At 36.9% G+C, this 23397-nt stretch overlaps 1 protein-coding gene across 5 annotated transcripts in view; it reads right to left on the reverse strand.

The window, feature by feature from the left end:
• LOC149578130 (vacuolar acid trehalase) overlaps nucleotides 1-23397 on the reverse strand; it is a 303065-nt gene that overhangs the window by 116308 nt on the left and 163360 nt on the right. The gene's annotated exons all lie outside the window — the stretch shown is intronic.

Consider the following 23397-nt stretch of genomic DNA (forward strand, 5'->3'; position numbering starts at 1 on the left):
ATGCAAGAACAGCTGAGAGAAGACTGGAAGAATGCCAATTTTGAGGAAAATATATCCTACAAAGATATGCAGATCTAAGAATGAGATATTCGAGAGATAGAAATAGAGGATATTTTAATGATGATCTTAAGAGGAAGTTGAGTAAAATAAATCTTTCACCATTTGACGGATTTGGATCCATATCTGCGCAAGCGTGGGTAATGAAGGCAAATACTTACTTCCATCTTAATCCCATGCCAAAAGAAGAAGCAATTAAATTTGCGGCCTTACACTTGGAAGGAGTTGCACATGAATGGTGGCATCATGGCACCATCACGCTGGGGCATGATCAAATAAATACCTATGCAAAATTCACTGAGAAATTGATAGATCAATTTGACGGTAAAGATTCGGAACTCAATTTCAAAGATTTGGCACAACTGAGGCAAACTGGATCGGTTGACAAGTACATTGTAGAATTTCAAAAACTCTTTGTTTTGCTATGAAGTTCTTGTTTAGTTGTGTTGATTTTGTTGCTTGACCTGTACATAGAAATTTGTAAATAGATAATAATATAATCTTATAATTCTACCCTCTAACTTAACCCCAATCATAAGAACGTCTCCAAGTCAATCTTCCTAGCTCATAGCTACTCCGCCATCTTCCCGAGAGCGCACACCCTTAATATTCTTTTTGGATGGGCATCCTCTATCCAAGGCTATTCACATATGCATATGCTGACAACTTCAGAAAATTCTGGTATGTCGATTATCAGCCATGGCAAGCTATGGAGATCTTAAATATCTTGCATGCTCCATGCTACTTGTATCATTGGTAACTATGGTGTTTATAGATTAACACCCAAATCTTTTATTTCTCATATATTTTCAATTAATAACTTAACTTATTTTCATATTTGTCAGCAACATATATCATAGCTTATGTATTTAATACTTTGAATAAAAATTTATATCTTTAAACCTAAAAAAAACATATCTTAATTGACTAAACATTATTTATGAATTATAAACATTCTAATTCATACCTTACTTATGCTCGGGGTCAAAACGTTGTATAAGCCTTAACTTGATCTTAATCAACTTTATGGAAATCAACTGTATTAACTTTGCGGAGCCGTCATAGTGATGTCACCCTTGTCGTATGCCTAATCAACTGTCCTTCTTTCCATCTTTCTTGTCTGCCCCTCTCCTTGTCATCAGTGTACACCTATTTGTATGGTGTGAAGAGCCATGGGTATGAGGGGTTGTTAATTACGCTGGTTATTTTGTGGGTCCACCTTAATTACTCCCTCTGTCCATTTTTAACAAAGGATTCAACTAATGATTAAATCACCATTTCAACATCTTTAATAAATGAATATTGTTATTAATAATGTTGATACTAAAACTTATAAGTAATAACTCCTTATTTATTTGATTTTATAATTGAACTTAATCCATAATTAATTTTATTACTATGTGATAAGAAATAACCTTTCATAAATAATTTTATTATTATGTGATATTTCATTAAAACATAATATTTTGTTCTTTTAGCTTAGGTTCATTGCATTTGGTCACGGGCATTTCTGAAAGAAGATGGATAGTGCTATTCATGGACGGACTGACAAAACCACTAAAAGGTTGGGTAAAAAGGTTCAATCCTACAACCCTGTCGGAGGCTATTAAGAAGGCAAGGAGTATGGCATCATCAATGGCATCAACCTCACGAAGTTAAACACATTCCAAACCACCAGTGTTTTCAAAGGAAAAAGATAAAAAACCTCCACTGAGAAAGGCATACGTGGACGAAGCTACCAGATAGGAGTTCCAAAGCAAGAAACTATGTTTCAATTGCAAAGGACCATGGGAACCTGGGCACAGATGCCTCGGAAAAGAAAAGATCCACTACATTGAGGTCATGTCCAATGATGAGGACAAACAGGATGAAACACCCTCCGAAGACAACCAACATCACGACGACACCAACATGGCTAGTTTGAACTGTACAGAAAGAATTGTAGCATTGGTACAGCGTGGAGGAACTATCACCCTAGCCGACAGCCTGAGGTGCACAGTTTTTCATGGACAAGGAACCCTTCAAGGACAAAGGGTTATGGTGATGCTCAATAGCAGAGCCACTCTGAACTTCATAAACTCATCTTTGGTGAAATGAAGAGGTCTACCTACGGAGACACATGTAGGATTTTAGGTCAAAGTTGCCAAAGGGACTCTCCTGCCCTTCACACACCTTGTTCATCAGCTAAGTATCACAATGGCGAATCACATAGTGATCGAGGATTTCTTCATAGTGGACCTTGATTGATATGGAGGTAATTGTAGGCATACAATGGATGGAGACACTTGATGAATACACTCAGAGCTTCAAACGGATGGACTTCACTTTTGTTGTCGATGAAAATAAGGCTGTTCTCCGCAAAATGGCAAATGAAGGTCTGAACGAAGTTTCTACACATCGGATGGAGAAAATTTTTTACTGTGATGACATTGCTTGGGCCACACATTGTTTTGTCTCCGAAGAACCTATAAAAGGGCAACAACCACCTCCCCAGGATGATGATCTCCAGAATATATTGAGTCAACATGATAAAGTTTTTATTGAAATTTCTCCTGGCATACTGCCTCATCAAGAGTTTGAACATACTATCAAGTTGGAAGTTGGAGCCAAGCCGATCATAAACACAACCTGACGCCATCCCAAGAAATTCAAAGATGAGATCGAAAAGACTATTCAAGAACTATCGAAGAAAAGATGGATCCATCCCAGTTCTAGCGCCTTGGCATTATCAATGGTATTGGTCAAAAAGGACAGGATGATGCACATTTGTGTGGACTATCGTGCGTTGCACAAAAAAAATAATAAAGAATATCTATCCTATTCCAAAGATAGATGAGTTGTTGGATGAATTACATGGCACAGTCTACTTTTCGAAAATAGATATCCATTCGAGATACCATCAGATCCGCATCAGGGAGGACGACATGGAACAAACGGCCTTTTGTTGTCACTATGGGCATTATGAGTTTCTGGTCATGCCATTTGGATTAACAAATGCACCTGCTACATTCCAATCATACATGAATCGCATCTTCAAAAAACAATTCCGTAAGTACTTACTAGTATTTTTTTATGATATTATTATTTATAGTAGGACATGGGAAGAGCACCTTAAACATCTAGACGAAGTCCTACGGATCATGAAGGATTAGTCCTTGTTCGCCAAGTGATCCAAGTGTGAATTCAATATGACAGAAATATTGTACTTGGGCCATGTTGTTAGTAGATATGGAGTTCAAGTTCATCAGGAGAAGATTCAAGCTATCCTTGATTGGCCTCCCCCAAAATCACTCACGGAGTTGCAAGGATTTTTTTGGACTATACAGTTATTACCAGAGGTTTGTAAAAGGATTCTCTCAGCTCAGTGCACAATTAACAGATCTGACAAGAAAAGGTTCCTTCCAATGGAACGAAAAAGCACAACTCATTTTTGATAAGTTGAAAGAAGCAATGAGCACTTGTCTCATACTTGCATTGCCTGATTTTTCTCGACCTTTCATTTTGGAGTGCGATGCATCCGGAGAAGGCATTGGCACGGTACTAATGCAAGATAGACACCCTATAGCCTATGAAAGCAGGAAGTTTATGCAAACAGAATGCTTATATTCCATTTATGACAAAGAGATGTTGGCCATCGTACATGCACTAACCAAGTTATGGCAATATCTGGTAGGTGCCAAGTTTGTTGTTCATATGGATCACAATGGTCTAAGATTTTTTTAGAGCAATGGAACTTAAATGAGAGGCAACAAAAATGGGTAAGCAAGGTTCAGGCTTTTGATTTTGACATTGAATATGTGAAAGGAAAGAACAATGTGGTTGCAGATGCTTTGTCTAGGAAACCTGCTATCTGATTGCTGACCCAGATTTCAACTAACTAGAAAGCACATTTGTTGGTAGAATATTCCAAAAACACATTTTCTTGTGAGCTAATGGATGGCAACACCCAAGATGATCAATACAAAGTGGTGGATGACATCATTTACTATAAAAATTGGATTTTTTAGTGTCGAAATCCAAATTGAAGCAGAAAATCTTGAAGGAAGTCTGCAACTCACCCTTGCTAGGACACTCGACCTTCCTCAAAACTTATAGACATCTCCAGGAGAGGTTTTCATGTAAGGGTCTTAAAGGAGACGTATTGTAGTATGTAAGAGAGTGTACGGTCTGCCAGGAGAACAAATCCGAACATACTCTACCCGTCGGGTTACTGCAATCGCTGCCAATTCTAGAATAGAAGTGGAAAAGTATCTCGATAGGTTTCATTACTAGACTTCCCAAGGTGAACAAAAAGGATTGTATTTACGTGGTGGTTGACAGACTGACGAAGTACGCACATTTCTTTACCATCTCCTTGGACTTTCAGGTCGCACAAGTAGCCGATCTATTTTTTAGGAAAGTCTTTCATCTATAGGGGTTACCCCAAAACATTGTCAGTGAACGGGATAGGCGATTTGTCAGTATCTTCTAAACAGAACTATTTTGGTTGGCAGGGACAGTTGTTACCAAGTACTAGTTACCACCCACAGACAGATGGACAAATGGAGATTGTGAACAATTGGCTCGAAGGTTACCTTCGAAACTACGTTTTGGCACAACAACGGGCGTGGGTCAAATGGATACACCTAGGGGAATATTGTTACAGTACCATGTACCACATGTCCATCGGGATGGCACTATTCAAAGCTCTATATGGGTACGAACCCCTCTCCTTCATCAACATAGTTCTAGGAGACAGTCATGCACCAAGGGCTAGCAATTAGCTTCAAGAGGGACAGGACATTCTAAGATACTTGAAGGAAAATTTACAACGGGCACAAAATCAACAAAACATGTACACCAACAGACATTAAATAGAGTGGAGTTTCAAAGTAGGAGACTTAGTCTACCTCAGGCTCCAACCATACTAACAATCCTCATTGAAAGAAAAGGAAAAAGAAAAACTGAAGCCACGATTTTATGGCCCTTATCATGTAGTGTGCTGCATTGGTGAAGTCGCCTACGAGCTGGAACTTCCAGAGGGGAGCCATATTCATAATATTTTTCATGTCTCCTACCTGAAGAAAGCTATGGGACAAAACATCACGGTTGTTACAGACCTTTCGCCGCTCAATGAAGAAGGAAAGCTCATATTTGAACCAATAGAGATTATTGAAGTGCATGAGAAGACCCTACGGAATCGAACAGTGAACGAATATTTAGTATGCTAGAAACACTTGTCGCTGAACAACGCAACTTGGGAAGGCAAACAAATTTTATAGCATCTGGCATTGCGTTTGCTTGAGGACAAGCAAATTTTGGGACTAGAGGACTATAATATTCCTATCATAAAATAGATTATTAATCAAACTATTGTTAATGGGCCAATTGATTTAATACATCTCGGACCCATTTTTATTTTGTTTATGTAGTTTGTGTCATTGTCGGCTATCTTTGTACACCCTCAGAAAGTTTTCACCGACAAGTATTTAAGCACGGCTTGTAGGTAGTCATTAAGTATGCGATTTGGATTATATTTCTTTGCACTGTGAATTCCCATTAGGATTCTCTGTTGTTCGCCATTTTAGAAGTGAAAGATCTTCCCTACTTGGCTATTCCAATTTCCGTGGGATTCAACCCTCACCCTATTCCATTGCATGTAATACTTCGCTCGGATCTGGCAAATTAGAGCACTATCTTTATAGCAAATGCATATACTTATATCTCTTAAAACAGATTGAATCAATTGCTTTGGCATTAATTAACAAATGTATTGTTCTGACACTAAGCGTAGATCCATTTCATCTTCCGTACAACCCACTACCTATCCATGATTCCAAGCGGCATCCACTATACGGTCTAATTGCTCTCCGTTAGGCATCTTTTGTTGCCATTCGTACGATTGCCCTATACCTTATGGTCATCCCCACACACCATACAGCTGTTTAGTCTGCCATTGTACGGCCACACAGTGACTTCTACCCTACCATACCTCTATTCCAATCCATACAACTCTCTAGTCTTCTCTGCGCATACTAGTCTGGTCAAATCCGTACAACCATTCTTGTTTCCTATAACTCATTTCAATTTGGAGTTATTATGGAACATTACAAAAAAGGATGGGACGATGCGCATGTGTGTGGACTACCATGCACTGAATAAGAAGACAATAAAAAACAAATACCCTATTCCCAAGATCAATGAATTCTTCAATGAGCTGCATGGTGCAGTTTATTTTTCTAAAATAGATCTCTGTTACACATACCATCAGATCCGCATGCAGGAAGAAGATGTGGAGAAGACGACTTTCCGTTGTCCTTATGGCCATTATGAGTTCCTAGTCAGGTTGTTTGGATTAACAAATGCACTAGTTACTTTTCAGTCTTGCATGAATTGCATCTTCAACAAACAACTGTGTAAGTACTAGCTAGTATTCTTTTATAATATCCTTATTTATAACAAAACTTGGGAGGAACACCTGAAACACTTAACTGAAGTCCTAGGGATCATGAAGGCCCAACCCTTGTTTGCTAAGCAATCCAAATGTGAATTCGGAATGACAAATATTATACCTAGGGCATGTTGTTTATAAAGATGGAGTGCAGGTCCACCAAGAGAATATTCAAGCTATCCTGGATTGGCCCCCACCAAAATCACTCTCTAAGTTGCAAGGGTTCTTAGGATTGTTCAGTTACTACCAGAGGTTTGTAAACAGTTTCTCTCAGCTCAGCGCACCGTTAACAGATCTTACTAAGAAAGGCTCCTTCCAATGGAATGAAAAAGGGTAACGTACTTTTGATAAGTTAAAAGAAGCAATGAGCACTTGTTCGGTTCTTGGCTTACCCAATTTCACACAACCATTCATTCTAAAGTGTGATACATCCAAAGAGGGAATTGGCATGGTATTAATAGAAGACAAACACCCTATAGCCTATGAGAGTCGAAAGCTTACACAAGCGGAGCATGTATATTTCATTTATGATAAAGAGATGTTGGCCATCATGCATGCACAACCAAATTCCAACAGTATTTGGTAGGTGCCAATTTTATCGTTCAAACCGATCATAATAGTTTGAGATATTTTCTAAAGCAATGGGATCTAAATGAAAGGCAACAAAAATGGGTAAGTAAAATTCAAGCTTTTGATTTCAACATCGAATATGTAAAAGGAAAGAACAATGTGGTTGCAGATGCCCTATACAAGAAACCTACCATCTGTTTTCTATTCAGATTTCAGCTAACTGGAAGACACACTTATTGGTGGAATATTCCAAAAGTACATTTGCATGTAAGCTAATGGACGACAACACTCAGGATGACCGATACAAGGTGGTCGATGACATCATTTACTATAAGGATTGGATATACTTGGTGCCTGAATCCAAATTAAAGTAGAATATCCTGAAGGAAACACATGCCTCACCCTTGGCTAGACACTCGAGTTTTCTCAAAACCTATAGACAGCTCAGGAAGAGGTTTTCGTGGAAAGGACTTAAAAGAGATGTGTTGCAGTATGTACGAGAATGTGCAGTCTGTCAGCAAAACAACTCCGAACACACTTTACCTGTCGAGTTACTGCAACCCTTGCCTATATCAGAACAGAAGTGGGAAAGTATCTTTATGGACTTCACCACCAGACTTTCGAGGGTAAATGGGAAGGACTGTATCTTTGTGGTGGTTGACAAACTGACAAAGTATGCACACTTCTTCGCCATCTCCTCGGATTTTGAGGCCGCGTAGGTAACTGATTTATTTTTCTGAGTTTTTCGTCTGCATGGGTTACCCTAAAACATTGTTAGTGACAGAGATGGTCGGTTTATCAGTATTTTCTGGACAAAATTGTTTCAGTTGGCAGGAACAAAATTGTCACCAAGTACTGCTACAACCCTCAGACAAATAGACGGACGGAGATTGTGAACAAGTGGCTAGAAGGCTACCTCTAGAACTATGTTTCGCACAACAACAGGCATGGGTCAAATGGATGCATATGGGGCATACTATTACAATACCACTTATCACATGTCTATTGGGATGGCACCCTTCAAAGTACTATACGGGTATGAACACCTTTCATTCATTGACATGGTACTGGGTGACAGCCGCACACCAAGGGTAAGAGACTAGCTTCAGAAGGACAACACATCCTAAGATTCTTGAAGGAGAACTTACAAAGGGCGCAAAATCAACAAAAGATCTATACTAATAAACACCAAATTGAAAGAAATTTAGAAGTGAGAGACTTGGTCTATCTAAGACTCCAACCATACAGGTAGTCCTCATTGAAGACAAACGGGAAAGAAAAATTGAAGCCACATTTTTATAGTCCTTATCGTGTAGCTCGCCGCATCGGTGAAGTTGCCTATGAGGTGGAACTTCCAGAAGGAAGCTGCATCCAAAATGTCTTTCATGTCTCTTGCCTAAAGAAAGCTATGGGACAGGACAATGTAGTAACCACAGATCTTCCGCCGCTCAATGAAGAAGGGAAGCTCATATTGGAACCAAGCGAGATCATAGATGTACGTGAGAACACTGTGTGGAACCGTACCTTGAGGGAATACTTGGTATGCTAGAAACACTTACCATTGGACGATGCGACTTGGGAAAGTGAACACATTCTGCAACATTCGGTATTGCATTTGCTTGAGGACAAGCAAATTTTTGGAGAGGAGGACTGTAATGTTCCCGTAATTAAAAAAATAAGTAATCAAACTTTTGTTAATGGGTCGATTGATTTAGTGTATCTTGGACCCATTTTTGTTTAATTGTTTCAGTAGGTGTGGCCACCAGCTATCTTTGTAAACCCTCGAAAAGTTTCTCTAAAGGGTATTTAAGCACAGCATGTAGGTAGTATTTGGTATACAATTTTGGATTATTTCTTTGTACTACGAATTCCTGTTGGAGTTCAGTATTGTTTGCCATTTTGGAGGTGAAAGATCTTCCCTACTTGGCTAGTGCAGTTTTAGTGGGTTTCATCCCTTACCCTAGTTTGTCTATTACTTGGCTCGGATCTAGCAAATCGGAGCATCTTTCTTATGTGCAAATATTATTCTTTTTGGAATACATCTATCTTTATTTGTGTGTGGCAATGTGCGCTCTATGTTTCTATTGATTCCTCCATGATCGATCAACAATTGCATTCTTCCATACACATACCCCTATTGCCCTTCAACAACCATCATTCTGTATACATTTCTCTGTCACTGTATAGACTTTCAGTAGCTACCGTACAGATCACCGTACAAACTACATCATTAACACCGTACAGATTGCATCATTAAATGTACGGCCCCTATCTTGCTACACCATATGGCTGCACCCATTGAGCGTATAGCACCTACCTTGCTACACCCAATGACCGTATGGTCCCTACCTTGCTACACCATACAGCTACACCCTTAACTGTACAACCTGCATTGTTGTCTTGTTCTCACCGTACGGAACTTACAGAAGTTGAATTCGATGGGCCATTTTGGCACAAGGGAAAGAGACCATTGGTCATTTCTGGAAAGGAACATTACAATTAAAAGGATAAGTATTTTGGAAATTCTTATTATTTTAGTGGCCAAATTATTATCAAATCATTAAATGGCTTATTATAAAGTTATAATTTAACTTTATAATTCCACTTAAGTCGAGGGTTGAGTCATCATTAGAAGCGGCCAATTATTCAATTAATTCATGGAAGCATATTCCAAGGAATTAATTTATGTATTGGAGTAGATGACTTATTATTTGATATTATTTCAAATTCAAAAGGTGCATCCAAAAAGAAAATGCATTATTTAAGTTAAAAGTGTCATGGAGAAGGTAGCCATTGGTGTGGGGATGAGACAATTGATTTTTCTATATGTGTAGCCCATTTGGATAAATCATTCATTCCATTGCTTATGCTCTATGAAAATTGGTGTTGAAGGCACTCAAGGGTTTGAGAGATTTTGTTGTCCTGGATTTTGTCACCACAAAATGTAGCTGAGAGTACAAAACTTTTCAATTTAGTTTTGCATTTCTCTGAGATAGTTTATTATTTAATTGGCTAATATTAATCAAACAATCAAATCCAATTCATATAATGATCCCTTTTACCGAATTATTTAATTGGCTAATATTAATCAAACAATCAAATCCAATTCATATAATGATCCCTTTTACCGAATTATTTAATTGGCTAATATTGATCAATCAATCGAATCCAAATCATATAATGATCTCTTTTACCGAAGGCTTTTGTCAAGTCTTTTTCATTTTTCATTTTATTAAGCTTTTGCTTGGTTTATGAAGCCTTCAATGTCCTTTTTAGAGGATGCACACACCCATCTCTAATATAATCTATATAGTGCCCACCCTGCTATCCGCAATAAACCCACCCCCTATATAGAATAGCGCCCACCCACAGCCTCAGGAACAGGATAAGTGGTGCCACCCAGCTCTCTAGATCTAAAAGCAAAACACCTCCTGCGAGAACTGCCACATATTCGCATTTTCAAGTGTGTTCGTTTGCTTTTGGTCTTTTAGTTTTGCTCAAGTCCTTGCTTTCGGTTTTCCCTTTGATTTGGTATATCTTAGGGCTTAATCAGGCTTGGTAATCAAAAAATTTGACCATTTAAGTGCCCAAAAAATGTTGCCTCAAGATGCAATTGCATATTTTAAAAGATCATGTTATATTTTAATGTTGACATTCACTTTTTGAAAAATATAACATAATTTGACTTTATGTTATGTTTTTAAGTTACTTTATTGCTTAAATTAATCGCAAGCTCCTCACAAACTCATACACATTCTGCTAGCATCTTGTAATTGATAGGACTGGATATTGATTTGAGAATCCCCCATGACAGGTCTGATATTAGGCAATTCTATGATAATAATCATTTTCACCATTAGTACCTACATAGTAATAACAAGCCAAATGTTAGGCAAAGTATTTTAAATGTTTGAATATAAGGAGAAAATAATGATATCTTAGGATTGGGAAGTAATGGTTTATGTCGAGTTCTAGATTTATCTATTGTTAAAATGTCACCTAAGGATATGAGAAAATACATATCAAAAGACATTCCAAATACAAAATAAAAATATAAGTTATAGGAAAAGGACTAGAGATGATGCTTAAATGGAAGCCCTAATTTTCCAAAATTATGGCTCCACCACACAGATTAAGCAAGGTTCCTACAGTAATTATAACAGATTCTTTCAAAACCAATGCAAATAATTTAATTGAATTAGAAGGAAGATTTAGTTTTAGATCAAGACTTCTTTTAGGGTGCATCAGACAAAATTAGGCAGATTTGGTTTCCTTATGGAATGTTAGTTCTCCCTTCTTGACCATAAAGTCTTCTATACGCACAACTTTTTTGATCATTCCATCAAATCAAGATTGTCATTGCAATTGTAACTTATACTCAAGTTCAGGTACAAGGTTGTCTAGGAATATGTTCAATCTCTCCTCTTTGGGAATTTTTCGTGCGTATTTGGAGTATAAGTGTGTCCATCTTTGTAGATAGTTTAGGAAAGATTCTCCCAATCTTTGTTTAATGTTGCATAGATCTTGTATGGTAACTGGATGTTCAATGTTGTACTTGTACTGTTGTACAAACATATTTGCAATTTCTTCAAAAAATTTAATTCCACTAGGTAGTTTTGAAAACCATTCCATAGCTTGTCCACCCAAACTTCATGGAAACAAACACATAACGTATGACTATTTGTGCATGAATTCCATGGATAGGGCTCCAAATACTCTTTAGATGATAATGAGGATCTGTTGTACCCAAGTATTTATCAAATTTAGGCATTTTGACTCCTTTAGGGAAAGGAGGCATGTACATGTCTTTGTCAAAAGGAAAGGAACAAATGACATCTAATGAGAATTTCGTGGTAGATTTGTCTTTATCTTTCTTCATTAGTTCCAATTGTGTTTGCATAGTTTGTAGTTGTTTAGTCAAAAGAGACATGGAAGTTTCTTCTTCCTCTTTGACAAGTGTTTCAACATCATAGTGTTTAGATAATTTTGCTCCTTCAAAAGCAAGTTCAAGGATGTACTTCTCCTTCTCTTGTTTCATCAATAGTTCCATCATTCTATGGAAGGTTTTACTCTTTTGACATTTTTCAACTTCCACCAAGGGTGGTTCTCCTTCATCAAGGCCTTCATCGCCACTATTGTTGTTGTTGTTGTTTTGATTAGCATTGTTTCTCTGCCTCTCATCATTTTTATTATTGTGTTTAGACATTGTTGCCGATGGTTGTCTAACTAGTATCTCAATGTTAGGTTCAACTGGTGTTTTTGTTCTACTCCTGTTAATGTACTTAGGTTCAAGAGACGAATTGTCAAAGATTTTGTCAAATGTTTGTCCTTGGATCAAAGGATTCATTTTCCTTGTGTAAGTTCGTTTCATGTAAGGGTGTTTGGGAGTTGATGGAGATTTGTCTGAATCTCATGAGAATTGCAATACTCAAGAAAGACTCTTACTTCTCCTGGATCATTCAACTGTGCACTTTCTAGAGCTCCTAGTTTTAGTAGGCATCAGAGTGTAAAGTAGCATCAAAGTGTAAGTTCGTTTCAGTTTGTGTAGGAGCAATAGTGGGTGACGCATACCAAGGTACGAGCCGTCGAAGTAATAATGACTAAATAGCCGAGTGAATGACTCTAGCAACAATAGATGTGACAACAAAGTATGGAATATAAGATGTAGTTGTTTGAGACTAGTTTTGAACAATAGAACAAGATGTTTGATCCAGTTTCAGATAATGTTTTCAGATTCAGATGCGACTATTGAAAGCCTAGGATGGACTAGACTGCTTCCAGAGAACATACTAGACCAGATTTTTGGACCTAACTGGAGAAATAATGCTCACTGTTTTGAAAATTTCTAGATGGACTTGTACAAGATTTTGATAGTCTGGTGCGAGAGTATTCGCACGTTCAACAATTCTGGCAGCAATTTTTGACAGTTTTGGAGCAAAAGCTCGCATGATAGAAGGGTACTTCTCGAGCGATAGTTCGACAATTGCAGTGCGAGTGAAAACTCACAGCAGACCTAAAGTTCTTAGCTCGTGCGAGATTTCTTGACAGTGTTGGTGAGCAAAGAACTTAAATTGACAGTTTTCGATTGTTTGACCAGATTTCGAGGACAAATTTTGACAACGTAACAATGCTAAGATGACTTTCAAACTGTGTGGGACCAGTTTTGACAGCAATTTCTAGATTTTGACAAGTATGAAGATATCATGGATAGATTCTGGCAGTAGGATGATGCAGAAAAGAATCTCAAGTATGTCAGACTCTGGTATGACAGCTAACTCTCCTAGAATTGACGAGTATGAAGATATCACAGACAAATTCCAGCAGCGTAACTACACAAAAATGAATCTCAAGTAGGTTGCTTTTGGTATGATAGCAGACTCTCCTAGACTTGACAAGTATGAAGATATCACAGACAGATTCCGGCAGCATAATGACACAAAAATGAATCTCAAGTATGTCGGATTCTGGCATGATAGATAACTCTCCTAGACTTGACAATTTTGACAGTGTAAGGACATGATTCTGAATTTCAAGAGTGACGGGACTACGTTTACTAGCAAATTTGTGGAAAGACAATAGTCAACAAGCAATTCCTTAAGGGACAAAGCAATCTCATGGAATGAACAATGGGGAGTCTGACTCAATGAATTGGATGTGACATGTTTGACTTTCAAGAACGTACACACTAGTATACAACAGAGAAGGCACTTCAAGCACAGAGCTAACCTTAAGGACAATTTGGTAGAGACAGAAAAATCCTTGTCTGACAACTTGAGCGTATAGGTGCATCTCACACAACCGTGTCACCCCCTAGAGGGTGCCTGCATTTCTGGTGTTTCCAAGGACTCAATAATATATGTTCAAAGGGCACCCTTGAAGCAAGGGTTGGTGCCATATACCACCTTCAAATGTCCAAGTGTATACCAATGGTGAGGACCTAAAGGAGAGATTCTTCACCAAGTACTACCTACCACCCCCAGGCTGATGGAGAGATGAAGATTGTGAACAAAAGGTTGGAAGGCTACAGCAATGGGCATGGGCCAAATGGCTACATCTTGGAGAATATTGTTACAATACAATGTATCACATGTTGATTGGGATGGCACCATTCAAGGCACTCTATGGGTATGAGACCCTTTCATTTGTGGACCTGATTTTGGGTGATAGCCATGCACCTAGGGCAAAAGACTGGCTACAGGAGGGATAGGACATTCTGAAATCCTTGATGGAAAACTTGCAAAGGGCACAAAATAAGCAAAAGATTTATGCCGACATACATTCAAGAGGGCAATCTAGTCTATCTCTGACTCCAACCGTATAGACAATCATCATTGAAGACAAGGGGTAAAGAAAAATTGAGACCACATTTTTGTTAAAAATGCCCAGAAAATCAGATTTCCATCCACGTTTTTGCATTAGAGAGTCACATTTTTGCATGTGGATCCATGTTTTAACATTATGTTGCTCATCTGATTCTTGCTACTCATATTCCTAATACTACCAATATGGTAACGTGTCATAAGCCCTATCTGGATACCATGTTTATATGCAATAAACTTGAATAATTAAACAATTAGTTATTTTTTAAATAATGCACAAATCAATTGATATAGATCACTAATCTAATATGCTCTGTAGTGCTAATCAATCTATAATGTATAAATCTAATATCAATCAATAATAATAAATATATAATTGTTATTATTGTTTTTAATTATTTGTATAATTATTAATGATTATTAGTTATTATTATTATTACAATATATCCCTCATATTATACACGGATATAATCTAAAATATAAATAAGATAATGATATAACAAATCTACATAAAAAATCGTTCTCATAAAGTAAAGGGCAGCTTTGACAGGGATGTGACCTGTCCCCACGAGTCACGTCAGCATACAAATAGGGCAGGTGGTTTCCAAAATGAAAAGATATGAACAACAAACAAAAAGGGAGGTGGTAGAATTAGGGTATGTACAATGAAATTAAAACAGACGTAAACCCACAATTATATCCTTAAACCAACATAAGCATCGAAAAGCAATAGTCAACATTCTAAATAGACTTTTAGATGAAAAGAAAAACTTTCAAAAAGGTGTAAAAGGAAAATATAGAGTAGTGTATATTTTAAGTTTGTAAGAGGGAGCTTAACACATAAAGTAACCGAAAGGAATAAGAAATTAGAATGGGGATTAATTAAGAACCCAATTTATTTATAAGGAGGGTGTCCAAGGGAATAATAAGTGGAAGAATTAAGGTGAATTAATTGGAAGAAGGAGCAAGAGAAGGTATATTCAAGTTATAATATTAGGATAGATTTATATTATTAAATGTATCATGTTTATCTATCATGCATGCGAACTTGTATATTTTTGAAGTGAACATAGATTTCATATATTTTCGAGTGTAACATATATTCAAAATCATTTGTACTATAATCTTCTCCAAACTCCAAGTTTAAAGTTAAAAGTGAGATAAGGACAAACCCTAATAGGGGTCATCACAAGTGGTATCAGCACATAATCCTGTCAACCTGTAGGAAAGGTGCATGTAAAGAAAAGAAATAAAAAACCAAGAGGAGTTGTTGATAAGCCAAGATTGAACATATATAAATAATAAATTGAGGTTCAACATGCAAGCCACCATGTGTAAGGGTCTACCTAAGCCTTATGGTGAATAGGAATTTGTGAAGGGAAAGGGGAGTAGTTCAGTCACATTTGGGAAAAATATATTCCCAAAACGGGCTTTGTTGATGAGGGAACCTCAAGTAGACTATTTCCATTCCCGAGCATAGTAATTCTACCATTCACTATAAGAACATGAAAATTAAGTGAATAGTAACTACATTATTGTTTCCAAGTTCTATTGACATAAGTATCTACCTACCTTGAAGCCTTATAGTGAATACGGATCTTGTCAAGGGAGAGGGGAGTAATCCGGTCACATTGAGAAGAGATTCCCAAAATGAGCTTTGTTCATGAAGTAGGCTCAAGTAGACTGTTTCCATGCCCAAGCACAATAATCTGATCACTCACTATAAGAACATGCCCATTTAGATAAATAATCATATCAAAGAGATAAATAGTAAATATTTGAGTATGTTGTTTGTGTCTCTTTGCATTCATGTGTATACTCTGTATCCTCCTACATTAAAATGTATCCATCATGCATGTTTCATGTCTTCAAGTGTATGCTTTGTGTATGCTTCATATCTTCCTGCATTAATGTGTATACTTTGTGTCTTCACAACTCAAATGTTTGTTATGGACCCTCCTATATAATGTTGATATAGATGTATACTTAAATAAATTTTTGTGTGACAAGTCTATTAACTATATAAAAGGATTTATACATATGAAGTTTGTATGAATGTATATAACTCTAATGCAAAACGGATTAGAATATTTTAGCCAATTCTCTTATTCACTCACTACACTCTTGGGAGTTCATAGATGGTGTTATGTAGGGAGAGGCGGAGTAAAACCAGAGGATATATTGGCATCAAGTGCTCTACGATAAGTAAATTCACGCTCTCCTTAGGATGAGTACAAGAGAGAAGTAAGGAATAAGGGTTATAACACATGCTAATCGCTAGAGGCATTATAAGATATATCATTACTTAAATTAATTAAGTTGTATGAATTTTAATGGATATTGTGATCATTGACAACCTTCGAACTGGGGTCATGATCGTACTTTGCCATTCTATTGAGTATGATCAGTACATTAATAATCTAGACTAAAAATGATCAAGGCATATAAGTTGCTCTAAAAATAATAATCTATTAGATTCGAATTTAAGGTAGGATAATGTCTAAGTAATTTGAAGATGTCGTATAAGAAATGGAAATTGCTTGAGGGTAAGAAATTTGAAGAAAGGCAGACTTGTCATGAGCCCTATTCAGATGTATGACCCCTATACCATGTTATTATTGTTACTTATTATTTGTATACTTATTAATGATTATTAGTTATTATTATTATTATTATACTATAAAATATGGATATAATCTAAAATATAAATAAAATAATGATAAACAAATCTAAACAGAAAATGGTGCTCATAAAGTAAAGGGCAGATTTGACAGGGATGTGACCTGTTCCTATGAGTCACGCCAGCATACAAATAGGAGAGGCGGTTTGCAAAATGAAAATATATGAACAGCAAACAAAAAGGGGGGTGGTAGAATCGGGGTATGTACAAGGAAATTAAAACAGCATTAAACCCACAAATTATATCCTTAAACCAACATAAGCATTGAAAAGGAATAGTCAACATTCTAAATACACTTTTAGATGAAAAGAAAAGCTTTCAAAAAGGTGTCAAAAGAAAATAAAGAGTAGTGTATATTTTAAGTTTATAAGAGTGGTCTTAATACATAAAGTAACCAAAAGGAATAAGAAATTAGAAAGGGGATTAAATAAGAACCCAATTTATTTATAAGGAGGGTGTCCATGGGAATATTAAGTGGAATAATTAAGTAAGGTGAATTAATAGGAAGGAGGGGCAAGAGAAGGTATATTCAAGTTATTATATTAGAATAGATTTATATTATTATCATGCATGTGAACTTGTATAGTTTTGAAGTGAACATAGATTTCATATTTTTTTAATGTAACATATATTCAAAATCATTTGTACTATAATCTACTCCAAACCACGGAATCTAGCAGCACCGTTACATTCACTGCCCCAAGGTTCTCATTAGAATTTTCCCAGATTCTACGGGGATGGAAAACAACACCCAGATGAACATATTAAAGCTTTCTACATTATTGTAAGAGTTTCTATAAGGCTCTCCATTGAGACATTATGAGGTATAGAAGCCGATTGGTTCTACAATTGGAATCCAATTCCATCACGAATTGGGCTTCTTTGCAAACCAAGTTTCTTGAAAGATTCAAGCCGGTGGAAGATGAGCATGCTCTCCTAGCACAGCTCACACAAATGAAGGAGACACAAGATGGAATGCGAGACTTTATTGCTAAATTCTAAACTGGCCAACTGAATTCCCATTGCTTCTCAACCTACTGCTGCGAATTTGAAGTGTCTCTTCATTAACACTCAACTTTCAGTGATTAGTTTCTTGCTGAGAAGGGTTGCTCCTCCAACTTTGGCTCTTGCACAAACTTTGGTAATGGAGATTGAAGATGACCTATTACTTGTGGTAAAAATCTGTAAGGATTCGAACTGATTAAAGAACAATTCCTATACGGATTCTTCTTCGTTGGATTCAACTGATCCTTTGGTTCAAAAACTAGCAAACGAACTTCTTGCTCTCAAGAAGCAAATATCTCAAGGATCATTTGCTGCTCCATACAAGAATATACCAAGGAGTCCATATCCTAATGCTGCAAATAACTATGCAGCCAAGAACTAGAACAAGCTTCCTCCTCCGGAGATACTTGCACTTTAAGTACACCAAGTAACTCAACCACTGGTTACTCTAAAGCTGATCCTACTGGTGATACTCAAGAAGACTATCCTTCCGAGGATACTACTGCCCAATATCATGAAGATCATCAAGCAGCCGGCAACTCTACTATCAAGTACATCCAATACAATGACAAGGACCAAGAGATTGATTTCGCACAAGCATATGCGGCCATGACATGTTTGCAAACAAAGCTGGATCAACAAAACGAAGAAGCTGAAAAGAAACTGGATACTCCTCAAATGCTTATTACCATTGCAAAGAGGGGAACAACGCTCCCAGCGCTACCTAATGACCCAGCCAAAAATCAAGTGTTGATTCTCCTACTCCATCTAGTATTTTTAAGCCCAGTATACCTAATACAAATGCTAAACCCCATGCTGAAAATTTCAATTCCTCTCTAGCTAGTTCATTCCAAGCTTTTGATAACATAGATCATGCTAAGATGGCTAAAATCTAGATGTCTAAGGTAGAATACCTTCAAGCATATCTAGATCAGCTATATAGGCTTACAAAATTTGTCAAAGAATCACAACCTATCAAACCTCATGTGGCTGCCCCTGAATCTAAGAGCATGCCCAATAAACTAGTTACTATTCCATCCTCACTTCTAGGAAAGATTGAGCCTTTCTACCTTTCCCTAGTAAACAATGGTTTCAAGCTAAGTAATTACGTCATAGATTCTAGCACCTCTGATAATGTTATGCCAGCTAAGGTTGCAGATGCTTTAGGGTTGACCTTAACAAAATCATTTTGTGATTGCCATTCCATGGAGAATAATAAAGTACCTCTGAACGGACAAATCAAAGATGCTCAATTTGCCTTTGCATCCTTTTTTCAACAAAAAGATAAAAATGATCGTCTTGGTTGCAGATGTACCCGCTTCTTACGACATGTTGCTTGGTCATAATTTTTGTAAGGACGTGGGTGGTGAGTTCAACAAGGACATAATTGGAGCCAGAATACTGAAGATCAAGAGGACATTGTTATTCCAGATCATAGCTAGTCACATTTGAAGAAAAAATTATTCCTGCAAACGATCCTATGGACCTTCTTAAAGAAGAAATTGTTTATGAAGGAGATTCTACAGATTCTATTGAAGGAAAAATTATTCTTATGGATTTTGAAGCAAGCACAAGTAGTTCCAATGAAGTTTGGACCATGGAATTCAATGGAAGTTGTTCTTCTAGGGGATTGAGTGCGGATAGTGTATTGATTTCACTTGAAGGGGAGTTTTTCCCTTATTCATATAGGTTGCAGTTTCCCAATACCAATAACACGGCGGAATATAAGGCCTTTTTATTGGGATTGAAAACAAATCAAAGGAATCTAGAGCTTGCATGTTGAAGGAGATGTTGAATTGGTGGTGTGTCAAGTTAAGAGTCAATATCAAGCTAGAAATGACCGATTTAGACATTACTGTGAACTATGATTTGGCTGGAATTTCATCAAGATATTCGATGCTTTCAATATCTGAGTGATTCCTAGAGAGCTAAATGATAGGGCTGATTCACTTGCCGTTCAGCCACTCTCCTCATTTCTCACCAAGACTTTGAAGATGGCATATACAAGATAGAATTGGTTTACCGACCAAGTGTCCCGAATAATTCCGAACATTGGCAAGTGTTCAATGATGATACCCAAATTATAAATCTCTTTGAGTCCAAGGAAGAATTTGATGATGTATACTTTGAAGGAGGCAAAAAAATTCCAAATGAGGTTATCTCTCATGAAGATCTTGATATTGGTCAGGAAGTTAGTCAACTGAAAGGAAATAAGATCCCCAAGTGTCTAATTTCCTTAGAAAAGCTATTTGGCAACCACGACAAATATGTCAAAGAGCAACAAAAGATGAGGACAAGTTCCTCAAGACAATATGAAAAATACAACAATGGGACTGAAGAGGATCCTAAACTAGTTAACATTGATAACTTGTGCAGTGATGAAGAGAAGGAGAAATTCATAACATTGCTTCATGAATACAAGATGTTCTGGCTTACTCTTACAAAGATATGAAGTCTTTATGTCCCAAGGAAGTCCAACATGACATTCATCTAAAGTTTGGTGCAATTCCTTTTTGCCAAAAGCAGAGGTAGTTCAGTCCAAAGATTTCAGGAACCATTCTTTCCAAATTTCAAAAGATGTTGGAGGCAGGTATTATCTTTCCTATCCATCATTCATCATGGGTAGCTAACATAGTTCCTGTACGAAAAAGAATGGAAAAATTTGCATATGTGCGGATTTTCGCAATCTAAACCAGTTATCATCAACAACAATTATCCATTATCGGTCATGGATCACATACTACAGAGTGTCATTGGTTTAGAGATGTTATCTATACTAGACGGTTTCTCAGGCTACAATCAAATTGAAGACCGGGAAGATGATCAATATAAGACAACATTTACTACCCCATGGGGCACATTTGCATACCTTTAGATGCCTTTCGGTCTCATCAATGTTGGTGCGACATTTCAGCGAGCAATGGATCTTGCTTTCAAAGGTCTTATCAATGAAATCATCATTGTATATCTGGTTGACTTGACTATTTCCTCCAAAACATGTCAAGATCATTTCTATCATCTCCGACAAGTCTTGGAGCAATGTAGACAACATGGTGTATCACTGAATACCAAGAAGTCAGTTTTTGGTATGATGGAAGGAAAGTTGTTGGGACACATTGTCTCCAAAGAAGGTATTAAAATTGATCCAAACAGGGTGCAGGCAATTCAAATCTTATCATTGCTATCAAACATGACAACAGTTCACTCTTTCTTTAGGAAGGTGAATTTCTTAACAAGATTTGTGCCTGATTTTTCCGAAAAGGCTGGTCATATCATTGGTATGATGAAAGGAAAAGATGCCTTTCAATGGAGTCAAGAAGGGAGGACATCATTTGCAGAAATTAAAGATGCAATAGCACATGCACTTGTGATGGTTTGCCCTAATTGCAAAAAAAGCTTCATCATGTATAGTTATGCTTCCGAACATAGTACATCTAGCATCCTAATGCAGAGGAGTGATGGAGGTATTGAATCACCTATTTCATTCATGAGTTTCCCTTTGAAGGATCGTGAGTTGAAATACACTCGTGTGGAGAAGCATGATTATGTTGTTGTCAAAGCACTAAAGCATTTCAGGTTCTACATTCTAAACTCACATGTCATTGCACTAGTTCTGAATACCACTGTCAAGACCATCTTGACGCAACCAAAATTTGGTACGAAGAGAGGAAATTGGATTGCCAGAAACTAGGAAGATAATATGGAGATAAGACCTACCAAGCTGGTTCGTGGAAAGGGACTTTGTCATCTTATGCCTGAAAATGTACCTTTGCAAGTAAAGAATGAGAATTCCCCTTCTCTTCCCACTATTATATTTGTCAATACTACTAATGAGTGGTATTCTAATATGGCTCATTATCTAACTTATAGTGAATGCCCCCTGCATTTTTCAGACAAAGAAAGAAGGACTCTCAAGTAAAAGGCTGCTGATTTTATTCTTTAGGAAAATTGTCTTTACAAGCCGAGAATTTATGGAACTTTTCTATGCTGCGTGGATAAAATTCAACAAGTGCGGACTCTAGAATGTTTCCATAATCAAGCTTGTGGAGGACACTTCTCAGCACCTCTTACAACACACAAGATCCTGAAAGCCTAGTATTATTGGCCCATACTATTCAATGATGCTCATCAATGGGTAAGGAAATGCGAATTGTGCCAACAATTCGTAGGTAAACAAAAGATTGCTACTCTTCCTTTGAAGCCAATAATGATCAAGGAACCATTTCAGCAATAGGGAATTGATTCCGTTGGTACTATCAATTCGGCTTCCAGAAAAGGCCACATTCATATCCTAGCAGAAATCTCAAGAAAGGAGAATTGTCATCTCTCATTTTCTAGAACATTAGAAAATTAATAGGCCAACCCAATGATATTATAATTGAATTATGGGAACTTAATGCAAAATTTAAAAGGTCAATTTAATATTATAAAAGGGGGTTAACAAGAGACAGATTGGCAACAAGACAAGGAGACGGAAATGGGAAGTTGAAGAGTCACAGGGCTGCTCCTTAAGAGAACAAAAATGAGCTCATCTGAGCATGCCGGGATTTGGATATTGTGTTCAAATTTTTCTTCAAGAGAGCCGAAGCTTGTTGCTATCAATTTTCAGAACCTGAGGATGGAAGTCTTCAGGCTTCTTAGGTGGATTGGACGTAGCCCTAATTCATTAGTTGTGGTGAATTCACATCAAAGTTCACATTTGGAGTTACAAGTGCATTTCATAATTTATTTCCAGTCTGACTGTTGGCATAATATTTAAGATTGGATTGGATGTTTAAACATGTTATTGTATTGCTGGTTTATACAAGAGTAATGAATTCTGGAGTATCTTGATATGAGTATTTTTCTGGTTTTTATTAAAAATATCTGCTACATTCTGAAAATTGTTGGTAAGAAAATTGGGGAAAAATATCCAATGGGATATTACATGATGAATCTTATTTTGTGATATTTAAATCTAACCATACCACTCAGTATTAGCATTGATAATTTCTTTATATTGTGATATTGCTATCAGGATTTAACTATGTAGTTTATAAGTCAAACACATTGACCCATGTTTCATGAGTAGTGATTCAACACGAATCCATCTCTCATGAGAATAAATGGAACACTTAGCACTCATTCGTAATTTGTAATTTGTAACCATGTTTTAAATACACAATCATAGGTAGAGTAACCTATCTTAGCATTGGTTCATCATTATCTTTGGCGTCCATCTAATCATTTCGAAAGTGAATTGCATGTCAGCTAATTTTGGAATCCACAAGCTGTACAAAGTTATGTCAACCCAACAGTTTAAATGTTCAACAAAAACTTGATACATTTATTTACAA

The sequence above is a fragment of the Cupressus sempervirens genome, chromosome 1 (assembly GCF_028749045.1).
Source record: "Cupressus sempervirens isolate cs-2001-9-10 chromosome 1, ASM2874904v1, whole genome shotgun sequence".
NCBI lineage: Eukaryota > Viridiplantae > Streptophyta > Pinopsida > Cupressales > Cupressaceae > Cupressus > Cupressus sempervirens.